The sequence below is a fragment of the Macrotis lagotis genome, chromosome X (assembly GCF_037893015.1).
Source record: "Macrotis lagotis isolate mMagLag1 chromosome X, bilby.v1.9.chrom.fasta, whole genome shotgun sequence".
Classification (NCBI taxonomy): domain Eukaryota; kingdom Metazoa; phylum Chordata; class Mammalia; order Peramelemorphia; family Peramelidae; genus Macrotis; species Macrotis lagotis.
The window spans coordinates 177627352-177646399 of record NC_133666.1 but is presented as its reverse complement, the minus strand read 5'-3'; the positions used below and the strand labels follow the sequence as shown (position 1 = coordinate 177646399).

Below are 19048 nucleotides of genomic sequence, written 5' to 3'. Positions count from 1 at the left end.
GTAAAATTCAAAATAAATAAAATCTCTTTTCAAAAAAAGAATTTCAACCCAACAATGACTATGTTTTTAAAAGTTTTGAATCATTAATAAAATAATACATAATAATATAAAAAACAAAAAGAGATGTATAAAAAGGTAAAGAAAAGGGGAAGAGAAAAATAAAACAAAACAAATATTACTCAAGATTATCAAATTGTATAGAGCCCTAAAAGTGAAGATTTAACTTTTGTAATTCTTGAGAATTGTACTTCTCTTAATACAATTAAAGTGTCAAATATATTTTAAGAGGTTGAACTTAGAGAATATGGAAACTCAAGTTGAGGAAGAAAATTCTCTCTGGTGGCTGACAAATCATTCCATCGTTTCCACCTGTCCCTGGACTCCCTGGGCTTCTCCCTGGGAAAAGAGGTACCCAGCAATGACTCTCCACAGGACCAGGTCCAGAGGTTAGACACAAGTGAGGGATGAAGCTCTGGGGACTGTGTTACCAGCAGCCTCACCAAGGGTCTTTGTCCAAAAAATGAGAACACCAATGCTCATTGGAGGATCCCAATTAGATACAACAGGATATCTGAGGAAAAAATGTTTTCCTACTTTAATTTCCACATACCTCCTCCCTTCCCTGCTTCCCATCTTCCCCAGAGATCTAAGGATTTATTGAAAATGTTGGGCTAAATGCAAAAGCAAATCAGGTAGGTGTGTCTTCCTTCAGTAATGATAAATGAGGTTGTGGTTCCTCCTTCTGCTCCCAGGAATCATGAGACAACCAAGTGGAATTGCCCAGGGGGAAAGCAAAAGCTCATCCTCCAGGAGCACAGCCTACAAGACCAGGCCCAAAGTCAGCCCACTCTCCTGGGAGCCTGAGAGGAAAGGGAGAGTCAGGCCTACAGTTAATGCTCAAAAATGGATGGTGGGGATGGGGAAGAAAGCAGGATGAAAAAGAGTCACTGAATCACAGCAGATAACTGCAAAGATGTACACACACGTTTCTAACTGAAACACAGCAAGGTAAGCCCTGGCATGGAAGGAGCCTCTGAGCATAGGTGGTCACAGGTTCTGGCAGCACTGGAGTTGTTAGATTTCCATCCATCAGTGGTTGTGGGGACACTGATGTCCACCACATTGTTGCCAGGAGATTCATTATGTGCAGAGAGATCAGCAATCTGTTTCTGGGATATGATGTGGTAGATCTCTGTGAGAATGTTCTTAAAGCCTTCTTCCACACTGGTTGAATCCAAGGCAGATGTATCAATAAAAGACAAATTGCTTTTCTCTGCAAATTCTTGGGTCTCATCTGTAAGCACAGCACAGAAGTGGCACAGGTCACTCTTGTTTCCCCACCAGCATGCTCACAATGTTGTTGTCAGCATGGTCATACAGTTCTTTCATCCAACATTCCACATTCTCATTTTTCAGGTGCTTGGCAATGTTACAGACCAACAGAGCTCCCACAGCCCCTCCATAATAGGTGATGTGATTGCATGGTACTGCTCCTAACCAGCTGCATCCCAGATCTGAGCTTTTATAGTCTTCCCATTCACCTGGATGCTCTTGGTAGTACTCTTATGCTCCAAATTGGATTTGTTTTGAGTGAATCATGAAAGGAAGTTGCTCTTTCCCACACCAGAGTCATCAATCAGCACAGCTTTGAACTTGTCATCACGGGTCCCCATTGTCTTGGCTCTTCTGGCAGGATCCAGAAAAGTATACTTTTAAAGAGATAGAAGAGGGGCAGTTACTGAGTAACTTTGAGGCAATGCTGCTTATCAAACAGTTAAGCAATGAATACATCAATCTGTGATGGCACTTTGATGACACTTTGAGTTTATCAAGAAATCAATTAATCAAACTGTGATTGATGATACCCAGTTAATATGACTTGAGTGATAAATAACACCAGGGGAAGAGGAACAAATATTAATAATTTTAGAGGGAAAGAAAAGAGGGTGTGAAAATAGAGGAAATTCTATTCAATAGACTTGTCCAGAGAGGGAATATGATTAAAGAGCAATAAAACTCTTCATTCCCATTGATGCAACAATTTCAATTTTAGGCCTATAACAAGAAGAAATCATTAAAAACAGGGAAACTTCCCACATGTTCCAAAACATTCATAGCAGTCCTTTTTTGCAGTGGCAAAGAATTTGAAATCCCCTCATTTAGGGATTGGTTAAACATGCTATAGTATAAGAATATTGTGAAATACTATTGCTCCATGATCAGACTCTAGAGAAGCATGGCATGAATTACAGGATCAGAAGCTGTGCAAAGGGAGAAGAACCAAGAGAATAATTTGTGATTATAATTTTTAATTTATCCTTATTTCCCTCCATGTAATCTTTCGCCATTTGTTTTTATTTTCCTTTCCTCTTTTTCCTCCTCACTTATGTTTTCTACGTTTCTACTTTTAAATATCTTGTAAATTTTACAGTATATTATCACTCATACCTTAGATTTCCCTTTTTTCAGTCTCTTCTTCCTTTCCCCCCCTTTCCCCTCCCTCTCTACTTTCCTATAGAGTAGAACAGATTTATTTTATTTTATTTTAATTTTTATTGTTATTTTATTATTGCAAATGTCATAAAACATTTTCAAAATTCAATGATCAGCATATGTATATTTTTAAATTACAAAATTTACTTCCACCCTCCCTTACCACCTCCCTCCCATCAACAATGAAAAATCAGGTTAATATTGTCCATGCACAGTTGTATTAAATATGTTTATAGATTACTCATTTTAAAGAGATATATAAGAGAAATTTTTAAGTGTCCATCAAATTCTGAGGGTTTGTTTTTCTTCTTCTGGTTAAGATAGCATTGTCCATAGTCGGTCTAATATTGTTGTCCAAACATTCTTAACTGCTGAGAGGAGCTGCTTCCTTCATCACTGATCATCTCAAAATATTGTTGCTAATGTCTCCATTGTTCTCTTGGTTCTGCTCTCTTTGCTCAGCATAAGATCCTGTAATTCATTCCATACTTTTCTAGAGTAAAATCATTTATAGTTTCTAAAGGAACAGTAGCATTCCATCATATTCTTATAAGATAACTTCTTTAACCATTCCCCAATTGATAGACATCCCCTCCATTTCCAATTCATTATGACTGCAAAAAAAGAGCTGCTATTAATATTTTGGAACATATGGGACTTTTCCTCTTTTTATGCTGTCCAAGGGAATGAACAGTTTTATTGCTCATTGGCCACAACTCCATATCGCTCTCTAGAACAGTTGGATCATTTCACAATGTACCCATCCTCACACAACCTCCCCAAAATTGATCATTTTCCCTTTTTATCATCATGGACAATTTGATAGGCGTGATGTGAGAAATCATAGTTTCTTTGTAATTTACATTTCTCTATCAATAACAACATGTTTTAAATATGATTGCATATAGTTTTAATTTCATTTGAAAATTGTCTATTAATATCCTTTGACCATTTATCAATTGTCAATTTTAAACTTACAAATTTGATGAAATTCTATACATATTTTAAAAATGAGACCTTTAACAGAACTCTTAATTGTGAAGCTTGTTTCCGAGCTGTCTGTTTTCCTTCTAATTTTGGCAACTAGGTTTTATAAGGGTAAAACCTTTTTAATTTACAATAGGCAAAAATTATACCATTGTATGTAATATACACAAATTCTTGTTTGTTCATAATTTTTCCCTTTTCCTTAGATCAGAAAGACAGAGTATTTCCCAGTCTATTAATTTATTTATGATGTCTAAATCCTGTATCCATTTTGACCTCATTTTGGTATAGGGTGTGAGATGTGGGTCTATGCCTAGTTTTTGCCATACTATTTTCCAGTTTTTCCAGCAATTTCTGTCAAATAGTTCATTCTTATCCCAGAAGCTGATGTCTTTGAATTGGTCAAACAATAGATTACTGTAGTCATATGCCACTGTTTCTTTTGGACCTATCATAATCCATTGATGCACTATTCTATATCTTAACCAGTACCAAGCGGTTTTGAAGACTGGCAACTTTATAGTAAAGTTTTAGATCTGGTAGAGGTAGGTAGTCTTCCTTTACATTTTATTTTCATTTGTTCCCTTGCTGTTCTTGCTCTTTTGTTGCTCCAGATGAATTTTGTTAATATTTTTAAAGCTAGGTAAAATAGTTATTTGGTAGTTTGATTAGTATGGCACTGAGTAAGTAATTTAATTTGGGAAGAAATTTCATATTTATTATATTAGCTAGATCTAACCATGAGCATTTGACATTTTTCCATTATTTAGATCTTACTTTATCAGGGTGAAGTGCTTTATAATGCTCATTCAACTTTTGAATTTTTCTTGTGAGGTAGGTAACAAGTATTTAATGTTGCAAATTAGAATTTCTCTTTCTGTCCCTTCTTCTTGGGCTTTGTTGTTCATATATAGAAATGCTTGTGATTTATGAAGGTTTAACTTAAGTCCTGCTTCTGTGCTGAGCTTGCTAATTGTTTCATAGGGTTTTTTAGATGATTTTCTCTGGTTTTCTAAGTATACCATCACATCGTCTACAAAGAGTGAAAGTTTTGCTTCCTAATTGCCAATCCTTATTCCTACAAATTCTTTTTCTTCTCACTGCTACAGATAGCATTTCTAATACTATATTGAATAATAATGTTATAAAGAGGATCCTTGTTTCACCCCTGATTTTATTGGAAATGCTCTAAAATTATTCCCATTATGCATAATATTTGTTGTTGGTTTTAGACAGATTCTACTATTAATTTAAGGAAAGCACAATTTATTTCTATACTTTCTAGTGCTTTTTAAAAGAAATGAGTGTTGCATTTTATCAGACATTTTCAGTCTATTGCGATGATCATATGATTTCTGTTGGTTTTACTATTGATGTGTTCAATTTTGTTAGGTGTTTTCCTTTTTATTTTTTAATTTATTTTCATCCATATGAACATGTATATTTTTAAGATAAAAAATTTCCTTCCACCCTCCGTCCTATTCCCCTCCCCTCAGTGGTGAGCAGTCAGGTTAGCATTGTACATGCTTATTTTTGATAAACATATTTACAGATTAGTTATTTTCAATATGAGGAATTAGCATTAAGGGAAAGAGATAAATAGGAGATTATTTTTTACAATGTGTTCATCAGATTATGTAGGTTTGTTGTTTGTGTGTGTGTGTGTGTGTGTGTGTGTGTGTGTGTGTGTGTGTGTGTGTGTTTTCTTTTCTTTTCTTTTTACTTCCTCTGGATGGGAATACCATTGTCCATAGCTGGTCTAATACAATTGTTCTATCTCTCTGAACTGCTGAGAGGAGCTTCTTCCACATTATTCTCTTGATTCTACTCCCTTCATTCAGCATCAGATCCTGTATGTCATTCAGTTCTCTAGAATTTGACCATTTATGATTTCTTGTAGAACAATAGTATTCAATGGTGTTCATGTACCATAACTTGTTTAGCCATTCTCCAGTTGATTGGCATCTCTCCAGGTTCCAATTTTTGCCAGTGCAAAAAAAGAGCTACTATGAATATTTTGGAATATGTAGGACTTTTCCCTTTTTTATAATTTTTACTGGATATATATATATATATATATATATATATATATATATATATATATATATACCCCAAATTGTAATTGCTGGGTCAAAGGGTATGAATAATTTTATTGCTCTTTGGGCATAGTTCCATATTGCTCTCCTGAAAGCTTGTATCCATTCACAACTCCACCAACAATGCATAAATATCCCAATCCTCACACAACCTCTCTAACATTGATCATTTTCCCTTTTTCTCATCTTGGCCAATACGATAGATATGAAGTGATAACTTACCATTGCTTTAATTTGCATTTCTCTAATTAATAATGATCTGGAATACTTTTTTCATGTGATTATATATAGATTTAATTTCTTCATTAGAAAACTATCTGTTCATATTCTTTGACCATTTATCAATTGGAGAATAACTTGTGACCTTTTAAATATGATGCAGTTCTTTATATACTTTAGAAATGAGACCTTTATCAGAATTTTTATTTGTGAAGATTTTTTCCTAGTGTTCTGCTTTCATTCTAATTTTGGCAGCTTAGATGTTAGTAGTGCCAATCCATTTAAATCTAATATAGACAAAACCATTTATTTTGTAATTTATAATGTACTCTATCTCTTGCTTGGTCATTAATTTATTCCCTTTTCATAGATGTGATAGAGTATTTCTTTGTTTATTAATTTATCTATGGTGTCATTTTTATGTCTAAATCTTGATCTTGTTCCCATTTTGGCATTGTTTTGATATAGCCTGTGAGACATGGGTCTATGTCTAGTTTTTGCCATACTATTTTCTAGTTTTACCAACAATTTCTGTCAAATAGAGTCATTATCCCAGAAGCTGGTTTAGGTTTGTCAAACAGTGGATTGCTGCAATCGTTTACTGCAGTTTCTTTTGATCCAATCCTAAACCACTGCTTCATTACTCTATTTCTTGATTAGTACCAGGCAATTTTGATGACTGCTGCTTTATAGTATAGTTTTATGCCTGGTAGAACTAAGCTAGCTTCCTTTACCTTTTTTTCATCACTTGCTATTCTTTTTTTTTACTTGTTTTTAATTTTTTTTAATAGTTTTTGCAAGGCAATGGGGTTAAGTGGCTTGGCCAAGGCCACATGCCTAGGTAATTATTAAGTGTCTGAGGCCGGATTTGAACTCAGGTACTCCTGACTCCAAGGCCAGTGCTTTATCCACTACACCACCTAGCCCCCCCACACACACCACCTAGCCGCCCACATCACTTGCTATTCTTGCCCTTTTTTTGCTCCATATGAATTTTGTTATGATTTTTCTAGCTCAGTAAAGTAGTTATGTGCTAATTTGATTGGCATTGAATAAGTACTTTAATTTGGATAGAATGTCATTTTCATTATATTAGCTCGACGTAACCATGAGCATTTGACATTTTGTCAGTTATTTACATCTGACTTTATTAGGGTGAAAAGTGCTGTTTAACTGTGTTAATATAGTTCCTGGATTTGTTTTGGGAGGTAGATTCCCAAATATTTAATTTTGTCATTCACTACATTAACTAGAAATTCTCTTTCTCTTTCTCTTGGGCTTTATTATTCATATATAGCATTGTTCATGATTTATGTGAATTTGATTTTAATCCTGCTTCTTTCTTGAACTTGTTAATTGTTTCAAGGGGCTTTTTAAATGATTTTTCTCCAGTTCTCTAAGTATACTATCATATCATCTGCAAAGAGTGAAAGTTTTGCGTACTTGTTGCCAATTTTGATTCCTTCATTTTCTTTTTCTTATCTTATTGCTACAGCTAGCATTTCTAATACTATTTTGAATAGTAATAGTTATAATGAGCATCTTTGTTTCTCCCATGATTTAATTGAAAATGCTCAAAGTTCATTCCCTTAACATATAGTATTTGTTGATGGCTTTAGAAAGATACTATTTATTATTTTAAGGAAAAATCCATGTACTCCTAAACTTTGCAGTGTTTTTAATAAGAATGGATCTTGTATTTTATCAAAAGTTTTTTTCAGTATCAATTGGGATAATCATATAGTTTTTCTTGGTTTTGCTATTGATATGTTTATTTATGTTGAGTGTATTCTTAATGTTGAACCATCCCTGCCAACCCCATTTAAATCCTACCTGATCATTTTGTATTATCCTGATAATAACTTTCTATAATCTCATTGCTAAAATTATTTTAAGATTTTTTGCGTGAATATTCGGTAGATAGACTGGTCTATAATTTTCTTTGTCTGTTTTGATGCTTCCTAGTTTAGGTACGATATTGGTGTCATAAAAGGAGTTTGGAACAACTCCTTCCTCTCATATTTTTTAAAATAGTTTATGAAGAACATGTATTAATTGTTTCCTAAATGTTTGATAGAATTCACTTGTAAATCCAACTAGACATGGAGACATTTTCTTACTGAATTTATTGATGCCTTTTTGAAATTATTTTTCTGAAATAGCATTATTTAAGAAATTTACTTCCTCTTCTGTTAATTTGGGAAATTTGTAAAAACTCATTCATTTAAGTAACTCAATTTATTGTCATACAATTTAACAAAGTAGTTCTGTATTATCACTAATTTCCTCCTCATTGGAGATTAGTTCACCCTTCACTGGTAATTTGATCATCTTCTTCTTTTATTTTAATCATATTAACTAAATTTTATGGACTTTTTCATAAAAAACTCAATTTTATTTACAAGATTAATAGTTTTTGTTTTCAGTGTTATTAATATCTCCCTTATTTTTAAGAATTTTTAATTTAGTATTTAATTGGGGAACTTAAAATTATTCTTTTTCTAACATTTTTAGTTGTATACCCAATTCATTCATCTCCTATTTGTCTATTTTATTCATATTGACATTAAGAGATGTAACGTTTCATGGGTGGCTAACTTGCACAGTGGTTAGAGCACTGACCTTGGAGTCAGGAGTATCTGAGTTCAAATCTGACCTCAGACATTTAATAATTACCTATCTGTGTAACCTTGGGCATACCACTTAACCCAATTGCCTTGCCAAAAAAAAACAAAAAACAAAAAATAGAGATATAAAGTTTCCCCCTCAAAACTGCCTTGGCTCCATCCCATAAATTTTGGCATGATGTTTCAGTATTATCATTTTAGTGGATATAATTATTGACTATATCTATTATTTGCTTTTGGATATATACATTGTTTAAGATAAAGCTGATTAACTTCCAATTAATTCTTGGTTTGTCTTTCCATGACACTTTAATACATGTAATTTTTGTTGTATTATGGTCTGAGAATTGTGTATTTATTATTTCTCTCTTTTTGCATTTCATTATAACGTTCTTGTTCCCTAGTACAAGAACAATTTTGGTATAAGTGCCATGTACTGCCAAGAAAAAGGTATATTTTTTTCTATCCCCATTCAATTTTCTCCAGAGGTCTATCATATCTAATTTTTCTAAGATTTCATTCACCTTCTTAACTTCCTTCCCATTTATTTTGTTGTTATCTAGTTCTGAGAGAGGGAGATTAAGGTATCCCATTATCAAAGTTTTGCTGTATATGTCTCCTTGTAATTCACTCAACTTTTCCTTTAGGAATTTGGATACTATCCCACAAGGTGCATTCAGGTTTAGTAACAGTCTAGCTTCATTACCAAGGGTGCCTTTTAAGTAGTTGTAGTTTCCTTCCTTATCCCTTTTAATGAGATTGATTTTTATTCTAATTTATCTGAGATCAGGACTGTTACTCCTCATTTATTTTACTTCACCTGAAGCACAATATATTTTTCTCTACCTTTTTACCTTGACCCTGTGTGTATCTCTCTGTTTCAGATGTGTGTTTGTAAACAACATATTGTAGGATTCTGTTTTTTAATCCATTCTGCTATTTGCTTCTGATTTATGGGATAAGTTATCACATTCACATTTCCAGTTAAGAATACTAATTCTCTATTTCCCTCCATGCTGTTTCTCCAATTATATTTTTCCTTTGCCTTTTCACTTATTGTTCCTCTCCAAAATTTTTCTGCTTTTCCTCTTTGACTTTTCTTTCAAAAATTTAGCTTTCAGTTTATTTATCTTATACCTTCAGCTTCTCTTTTGTCAATAATTTCTTCCCCTTTCTTTCCTTCCCTGTAGGTTAGGGTAGATTTTTAAACCCAAATAGGAATGTATCTTATTCTCTTTTTGGGTTAAATCTATTGAATAGAATTTACCCAATATTCACATTCTCCCTTTTTTCCCTCTACAATTTCAAATCTTTCTTCCTCTTCCCTTGGGGTTTTTATTGCTCTAGTATTATTAATCATGTATCATCAATCACAATTTCATTATTTGATTGCTGGATAAACTCATATTGTTATCAAGGTAACATCACACATTGTTTGCTTGATTGCTTGGTAAGTAGCACTGACTCAAATTCCATCAAATTATAATTATGATCATTTTTACCTTATCCTCTTTTCAAGTATATTTCAAGTACACACAATACTCCTCATGAATCAAAGAATCATCCAAAGCCATATAATTTCTTGAACTATTTATGCCCCCCCTCAGATCTATTTTCCCTCAATCTTTCTGTCCTTTCTCCTTCCCCACCCAGGATCAGGGTTCTCAACCCCTTTTTAAGTGAAGCAAGACCTGTTTTCCCCTCACATTTTACCTCCCTCCTCCTCATCCAGGGTTCATAACTCCTTATTAAGTGTAGCATGTCCTATTTTCTTTCCCACTGTATTGCCCCCATACAGGATACTTAATCCCCTGATAAGTAAAACATCAGTCAAGTGAAACCTTGGTCTAATTAACTGAAAGAATCTTAAAGATCTCCAAGTACCGGGAGGTTCTGGAGATCTCACCTGAGAACTTTACAAATGATTGAAAGTTGGAGAAGACACGGACTCCTATGCTTCCTGAAATATGCTATTCCAGATCTCCCTATCCAACAGCATTGAGGTTGATGGGTCCTGTGTGAGTCTGATTGTGTCTCCCTTGTATTCGAATTGTTTTATCATTCCTGCTTGCAATAGTCTTTCCTTCTTTTGAGAATTCTGGAATTTGGCTATTGCAGCCCTTGGAGCTTTTACCCTGAAGTCACTTTCTGGAGGGGTTGTTTGGATGCTTTAAATTCTTATATTGTTTTCTTGTTCTAGTAGATTTGTACAGTTTTCCCTGATAATTTCCTGAATGATGTTTTCCAGGTTCTATTTTTGATCTAGGCTTTCTAGTAGACCACTGTTTTGTAGATTGTCTCTCCTGCATGTATTTTCGAGAGACAATCTATGAATCATTGGGTCAGTCAAAGCGTCATTCATTGTTCCATAAAAGGTACTTTACATTTACTTAAATTTTTTCATCATTTTTATTTTTTTGATGGAATCTTGTATTCTTGTTGATTCATTTCTTTCTGTGTGTTCAATTCTTATTTTTAGGGTTTTATTTCTTCAATTTGCTTATTTTTTTTTTTGCTTCCTTTTCCACTTGCTTATTTTTACTTTTCATGGAGCTGATCTCTTTGGTCAGTTCTTATAGTTTTCCTGCATGACTCTCATTTCTTTTTTCTATTTGCCTTTTTCCTCTCTTTTTTGGGTTGTAAATTCCTTTTTAAGTTCTTTGAGGAATGTTTGTATTTGAATCCAATTTATAAACTCTGTTGATACTTTCCCTGTAAGAAATTTTTCATGCTTTCTATCTTGAGACATGGCATTGTTATCATCTTTGTCTATAAATTAGTTTTCTATAGGGAACAATCTTTTGGCTTTTTTCCTCATACCCATCCCCTGCTCCTGGGATACAGTGAGTATAGATTCAACCTTTTTTTGCTGGGACTGGGGTCTATGCTGTCTAAGGCTTGCCTTCTCAAAGGTTTTTGTTTGTTTGTTTATTTGTTTGTTTGTTTCCTTCCTTTATGTCCCAATTCAAACATAGCATTGGTTTGTTTCTGACCCAGTTCTGTCTTTTACCCCAGTGTTGCCAGGGTTCAGACATTGTTTGTGGTTGAAATCCTCCCTGTTGACTTGCTATCTAGCTGTCAGGACCTCTGCTGTTCTTAAGCTGTTGGGAGCTAGATTGCTTTGTGGCTTAAAGCTTCCTGCTGGGCTTTCCCAGCTTTCCTGTCTCCTGTACTATTTTTTCCCTTTTTTCCCAAAAGAGACAGTTCTTCACTGAAAATCCTCCAAGAGGACTAGGGTTGAAAACTTCTTTGAATCTTCTCTTCTTGGTGGGATCTGTATTTTGAATGTCAGTCATTTATCTTTGGTAGGAAAAAGCTTCCGGACCATGTGAGCTTCCAGGCAGCATCTTGACTCCACTCCAGAAGTACTATTGAATGTTTCCCTAATCTTGAACTATCCCTGCCTATCTGATACAAATCCTACCTCATCATAGTGTATTTTCCTAGCAATCACTTGCTGTAATCTTATTACTAAAATTTCATTCAAGATTTTTGCATTGATATTCATTAGGGGCTTTGGTCTATAATAATATTATTTTTCTGTTTTTTTTCTTCTTGGTTTACATATAAATACCATTTTTGGTGTTATAAAAGGAATTTTTCAGAACTCCCTCTTTTCCTGCTTTTAAATAGTTTATGTAGAGTAGGAATTAATAATTTTTGGTAAAATTCAATTCTAAATCCATATGGACCTGGAGATATTTTTAGGTACTTTGATGGTTTCTTCAATTTCTTTTTTTTTGGAAATAGGGAAATTTAAGTATTTTATTTCATCTTCTGTTAATCTGGGCAGTTGAAATTTTTTAAATATTCATCCATTTCAATTATGTTATTTACTTTATTGGCATACAATTCAACAAAGTAGCTTGGAATTATATTTTGATTTTCTCCATGTTGGTGGTTATTTCAATCTTTTCATTTCTGAGATGGGTTATTTGGTTATCTACTTTCTTTTTATTTAAATAAGAATAACCAAAGTTTTATCTATTTTGGTATTTTTTCATAAAACCAACTCAGTTTTATTCATTCATTTATTATAACTTTCATATTTTCAGTTTTATTAATCTCTTCCTTGATTTTCAGAATTTCTAATTTGGCATTTAATTGGGGATATTTAATTTGTTCATTTTCTTGTTTCTTAGTTGCATATACAATTTATTGATCTCCTCTTTATTTTATTCATAAATGCATTTAGAGGTATAAACTTTCCCCTCAAAATTGCCTTGACTATATCTCATAAATTTTGGTATGATATCTCATTGGTATCATTTTATTGAATATAATTATTGATTACTTCTATTATTTTGGTGTTTGACTCATCCATTATTTAAAAATTAAGCAATTGAGTTACTCATTAGTTTTTGGCTTTTCTTTCCATAACACTTTATTTCATTTAACTTTTATTGCATCATGGCCTGGGAAGTATGGGTCTATTATTTCTGCCTTTGATTATAGGGTTTTTATGCCTTAGTACATGGTCAGTTTTGGTATAGGTACCATGTACTGTCAAGAAAATATTATATTCTTTTCTATTCCCATTAAGTTTTCTCCAGGGGTTTATCATAACTAAATTTTCTAATATATCATTTTCCTTCTTAACTGCCCTCTTGTTTCTTTTGTGATTAGATTTATCTAGTTTCAGAGAGACTGAATTCCTCTCTTATTAAAGTTTATTAAAGTGAGCTTTGTCTCACAGCCACTAAGTATTCTACACTCTTCTGTCTCATTAGGAATACCCTTTTCAGGAGTTTTGAATTACATCAAATTATAATCCTTTTTTAACCTTTCCTCCTTTTCAAGTGCTCTCCATGGATACACAGTCCTCATGAGTCAAAGCATCATGCAAAGTCAAATCATTCCATAAACCTTTTTCACCCCTTTACATACCCCCACATACACCACCACTTACTTTGTTAATTAAAGTAAGGATTAAGTCAAACCCTGGTTTAATTAACTATAAGAATCTCAAAGGGCTCTAAGGACTGGGAAGCTCTGAATGTCTCACTGTAGAACTTTACAGATTTTTACATATTATGGGAGACACTGAATCAATCTCATCCAATTTATGATGCCCTCATCAGAGAAGGTGTTGAGCCTTTTCAGCAAAGCAAGAGTAAAGTGGATCAAAGGACACTGAAACACTTAAATTTAGAGATTTCATCTTGCTTTTCTTGTGGGTTTGTCTCAAAACTAATGATTTCATCATGGGCTTCTGCAATGGAGAGAATAGACACAACTATAAGAATATCCTCCAAATCCAGTCTCTTAAATTATAATCAACCTTTTAATTTTTCTAAGAAAAGTATAATTTACAAGAGTTAGAAGTATTTTATCTTTCCTTTTCTTTTTGTAAACAATTTGATGGTCTCGACTAATCTTTTTCTTTTGTTTTGCTTTTTCTTTCCTCTTTTTCTTTACCATTTCATGCATCTCTTGACTCATGTATTTGGCAATTGAATTCTCTGTTCATTTCTGGTCTTTGTGTCAGGAAATTCTGGAAGTCCTCTATTTTGTTGAACATCTATTTTTTCCCAGGACAGATTATGCTGAATTTTACAGGATAACATAGACTTTACTGTAATTCCAGTCCTTTTCCCTGTGATATATGGTATTCCAGGTCCTCCAGTCCTTCAGTGTTCAGATTGATAGGTCCTGTAAGAGTCTTATTGTGTTTCCTTAGTATTTAAATTGTTTTCTCCTTTATTTGAGAGTTCTGCAATTTATCTATAACAACCCTTGGAGTTTTTATCCTGAGTTCCCTTTCTGCAGTGGTTCAGTGCATTCTTTCAATGATTATTTCCTCTTTTTGCTCTAGCAGATTTGGACAGTTTTCCTTGATAATTTCCTGCATGGTACTTTCTATATTCTTTTTGGATCCAGATTTTCTGATAGTCAGATGATTCATAGATATTCTCTCCTGGATCTGTTTTCCAGATGTTTGTTCTGAAAGGTACTTTATATTTTCTTCAGTTTTTTCTACCTTTTTATTTTGTTTGATGGAATCTTGTAATCTCATAGATTCATTGGTTTCTATTTGTTCAGTTCTGGTTTTTAAAGTTTTATTTTCTTCAACTCCCTTTTGTGTTTTTTTTTATTTATTTGTTCATTCATTTATTTGTTTGTTTGTTTGTTTGTTTGTTTATTCACTATTTAAGGCAATTGGGTTAAGTGATGTTTCCAAGGTCACACAGCTAGATAATTTTTTAGTGTCTGAGGCCATATTTGAACTCAGGTCCTCCTGACTTCACTGCATGACCCAACTGCCCCCTTTTGTTTACCTTTTAAAGGTGCTGAATTCTGTAGATAATTTTTCATAAATTTTCCTGCATAACTCATTTTTTTTAAATTTTTCTTCCTCATCTCCTTGTTGGTTTTATGCTCTTTTTTAAATTCTCTGAGCTTCTGGATTTGAGTCCAATTCATAGACTCTTTTGAGACTTCCCTTGCTGGTGATTTTTCATTGATTTCTTTTTCAGATATGACATTGCTATCAATCCATATCTACAAAGTAATTTATATAATGAGTGCTCTTTTAGCTTTTTTGATTATCTTTGTTGTTTTAGCTCTAATCCTGGAGTATTGTACCAAGTTTTTTATGCTATGACTGGGTTCTGATTCCTGGCTAGTCATTGGCCAAGATGTCCCCTAAGCAGTCCTAGCCTGACCTTTGCAGAGATTTATTTCCTCCTTTTTTGACCAGGTTCTGACTTAGATGTGGTTTGTTCCCAACGCAGTCCTGTCTTTTATCTTGCTGTTCCCAGGGTTCAGATTTTGTTTGGGGCTGGGACCTTCCCTGCTGACTTGCTACCAATATACTGGGACCTCTGCTGTTGTCAAGCTGTCAGGACTTGGATTTCACTGTGGCTAAAAGTCTTCCAGTGTGTTTTCTCTTCTTCTGCCTTCTGGACTTTACTTCCTCCTTTTCCCCAAAGAGACAGGCTCACTGATGATCCTCTAGTATGTTTGCTATTGAAAACTTCTTTAGATCTTCTCTTTTTCTTGGTGGGATCGGTAGCTTGAATGACAGTGTAGAGGCTTCATTTAACTTTTATAGGGTAAATTTCCAGGAGCAAATTAGTTTCATACCACCATCTTGGTTTCATTCCGGAAGTTTGGTAGAATAGATTTTTAAATCAAATTGGAAATGTATGTTATTCTTTCTCTGTGCCAAATCTATTGAGTAAAATTTACTCAGTGTTCACACTCTCCCTTCTTTCCCTCAACTATATTAGATCTTTGTGCCCCTTTATCTGGTGTTATTTATCTGTAATGCCTTCACTTCTCCCAGTATAGTACTTTTATTTGGGTTTTTAGTGTTTTAATTATGTCTTGTACTTATATCATCTTTGTCAAAATATACTCTTTTTATCTTCCCTGATAAAAATACCATCAAAAAACAATCAATCAAAAGTTGCTTGAATGCATGATAATTAGCATTGTCTCATAGTCACTACCCTCTTCTGTCTCATTAGAAATACACATTTCATGGAGCATCTAGGTGGCTCGGTGGATAGTGCACTGGCCTTGAAGCCAGGAGTACCTGAGTTCAAATATGGTCTCAGACACTTAATAATTAACTAGCTGTGTGATCTTGGGCAAGCCACTTAACACCATTTGCCTTGCAAAAATCTAAAAACATACACATTTCAAGATTTCTCTATCACACTAAATTATAGTCACTTAATTTACCACCTTTTCAGTTAACCTGTATGGACACATAATCCTCATGATCCAAATAATCATGCAAAGTCATATAATTTCATGAACTATTTATACTCATGCCCCCAGAGCATACTGCCTCCAATTGTAGTCAAAGAACCTAGCAAAACACATCTCTTCATGATGTTTCCATGTCCAGTCTCTCTAAATAAACTCTCTCCCTGCATTTCTATAGTAGTCTAAGCATAGCTCTACAGCCCTCTCCATTCACAGTTATCAGGGATACTCCAACCCCTTTCTTTTTAGCATAGTACTAAAACCTCATTAACAAAAGTATGGATTAAGACATGATCTTTTCCAGTTCTCTTTATGTTCAACCCCTCTATGTAAAATTACATCTTCTGCTCCTATAAATTTCTTAGTATCTGTGAAATTAGTCACATCTTATTTAACTATATATAGAGTCTCTTAGTATTCTAAAGTAGTACTCTAGTACTACTTAGTACAATAAAAACCTGAAGGTGTCTTTTAAGAACATTTAGCATTGATTGTAAAGCATGGGAGAGATCAAATAGAGTTTGCCTTCATCAGAGAATATTCTGAGCTCTATGATCAAGGCAGAAATAAAATAGCTCAAAGGAAAAGTGAGATAGATAAGTTAATAGTAAACATTTCTTGTCTGCACCTGAACTAATTGTGCCTAACCTAAAATAGAGCCTTCTGAGATCATATTTATCTGTTCCTTCACAATCAAACACTGTAATTTGTCTCAAACACAATGATTTCCTTTTGGTCTTCTTCAAAAGCAAAGGACAAGAACCAATGATATCCATGCTCACTAAGTACAAAAAGTTATCCTTTTAACCATCCTAAGATAGTTACTTGAAATACTGAAAGAGATAGACCTTCACTGAAAATCCTCCCTGATGTTAACATTTGAAAACTTCTTTTGATCTTTTCTTTTTTGTGTGTGGGAACTGTTACTTTAATGTCTGCATGGAGGCTTCATTTAGTATTCTGTGGGTAAAAGCTCAGGGATCATATTCGCTTTATATCAACATCTTGCCTCTGCCCCTTCTTTCTCCTCTTAAAACCAACAAAATGAAACAAAACTATCATCAGGCACCATATTTGTAATTCTTCAATTTTTCTGTATCCTTTGAGGACCAAGTGAATAAGATGAAGGGAAATACAATTAGCAATAATAACTGTGGGGGAAAATTATTGAAACAATTTTCTCTGATGAAGACCTCATTTCTCCAACAAAGTGAACTGAGGCAGAATAATAAGTAATAAAAGCCATTTCCCAATTGATAAATGATCAAGGAATATGAACAGTTTCACATGAGGTTATCAATAAAATTAAATTAAATCATTTAAAGAAAATGACTTAATTCACTATTTATAAGAGAAATGAGAGTTGGAACAATTCTGAGGTACTAGCTTTTACTTAATGGATTGGTTAATAGGACAGGAGAAAATGACAAATATTGGAAGGAATGTAGGGAAATTGAAACTATGTCCAAAGGCCTATAAATTTTCCCCTTTAGCTGAGCAGTGCCCCTTCTAGGTCTGTATTCCTGCAAAGATGAACTATGGGAAGGAAAGGACCTACATTTATAGGGATATTTATAGTAGTTCCTTTCTGATGGTGGGGAGCTAGAGCTTAAGGGAATGCCCAGTGATTGAAGCATGGCTGTTGTGGCTTGCTTCCTCGGGGCCCACAGTGGCAACCTCCCTCCAGGAGGGGAGCTGAAAAATAAGGAGTCAAGCCACTACTGCCTTATGCCTCCAGTTCAATTTTATTATTGCTTAGCTATTACATATATAGTGTTAGGTCTTTTGGGGTAGAGCAAAGAATAATGAGGTAATTGTGGGGAATGCAAGCTGTGTGTACCTGCAGTGTCTTGCATTACAGGATAGGGGAATACATTAGGGAGGAGATGATAAGGCACAGCTGTGTCTAGTGCCCTTGGTCAGTGCAGCGGAATGTCCAGCTCCCAAGAACTGTGGCTCCCAAGGTCTCCAGCTCACCTTATCTCTCAGGGTGGCATGCCAGCTCCTGAGACTGTCCTGGTGGTGGCTTACTTGGAGATGATTTGTGTCATGGCTGTTAGAATAGCCTGTGTACCCACATATCACCCTTGTTTTTCATTTAGAGCTGGGGAACCTGGATAGCCATAATAAACACCAAGAAATAGTAATGAACATAATAAACAACATGAAAACTACAGGGGCTTTTTTACATGGGGTCCAGAGGATCTGTGGAGACCAGAAAGGGGGGGGAGTGTCCAGTGTCAGGGAGAAAAGGGCAGGGAGGGGTGTGGAGTTTGATCCTCATAGTAAAAGAGTCAAAGGCGAAAAGGCCTCCTTGGAATGAGCAGGTTAGTGGGACACAGTATGGATATGAAAAGGACCACCAGAATTGGAAACTTTAAGAGTCCTGGGATACGGTGTGCATGCTTGTTCTTCTTGTGAGAGTGTGGGGAGACTCGCAGTTCTGTTACTGGCAAAGAGAGCAGGGAAAAGAGATGCATCATAAAATAATCTGGGGGAGGGGATAAGTGCTCACTGAGGGGTGACCCATGCTTTGGGGGTAGCATAGTAACAAGGAGTTGGTGAAGAGACAAGTGTCCTCTAGGTTTAAAGTCCATTGCTCTTTTTGCCAAGGTGAGGAACTCATCCTGGAGTGCTGCAGGGAGGTTGGGGGGATCGTCTTTTCCCCCCTCAGTCCTCAGGTTTCATCTACTGTTGTTTAGAGACATTCTTTGCATTCATTTGGTCAGGGCTGCTACAGAGCTAGGTGGTCTGGGGGCTGCTGCTGATGATTGTAGGATCAGAGGGTCTGGAATCTACAGCAGGGCAGTGCAATCTGTTGGAAAAACACAAGCAAACCCTCTCCCTTGCATTAGAATAGGGGAAGAAGGGAAGCGGGCAAGGACCAAGGCTAGGGCTTGCAATTCTGCC

At 34.7% G+C, this 19048-nt stretch overlaps 1 pseudogene; it reads right to left on the bottom strand.

Moving 5' to 3' along the window:
• Positions 1-1047: 1047 nt before the first annotated feature.
• On the bottom strand, positions 1048-1673 carry LOC141502268 (ras-related protein Rab-11B-like; annotated as a pseudogene).
• Between the last annotated feature and the right edge of the window lie 17375 nt (positions 1674-19048).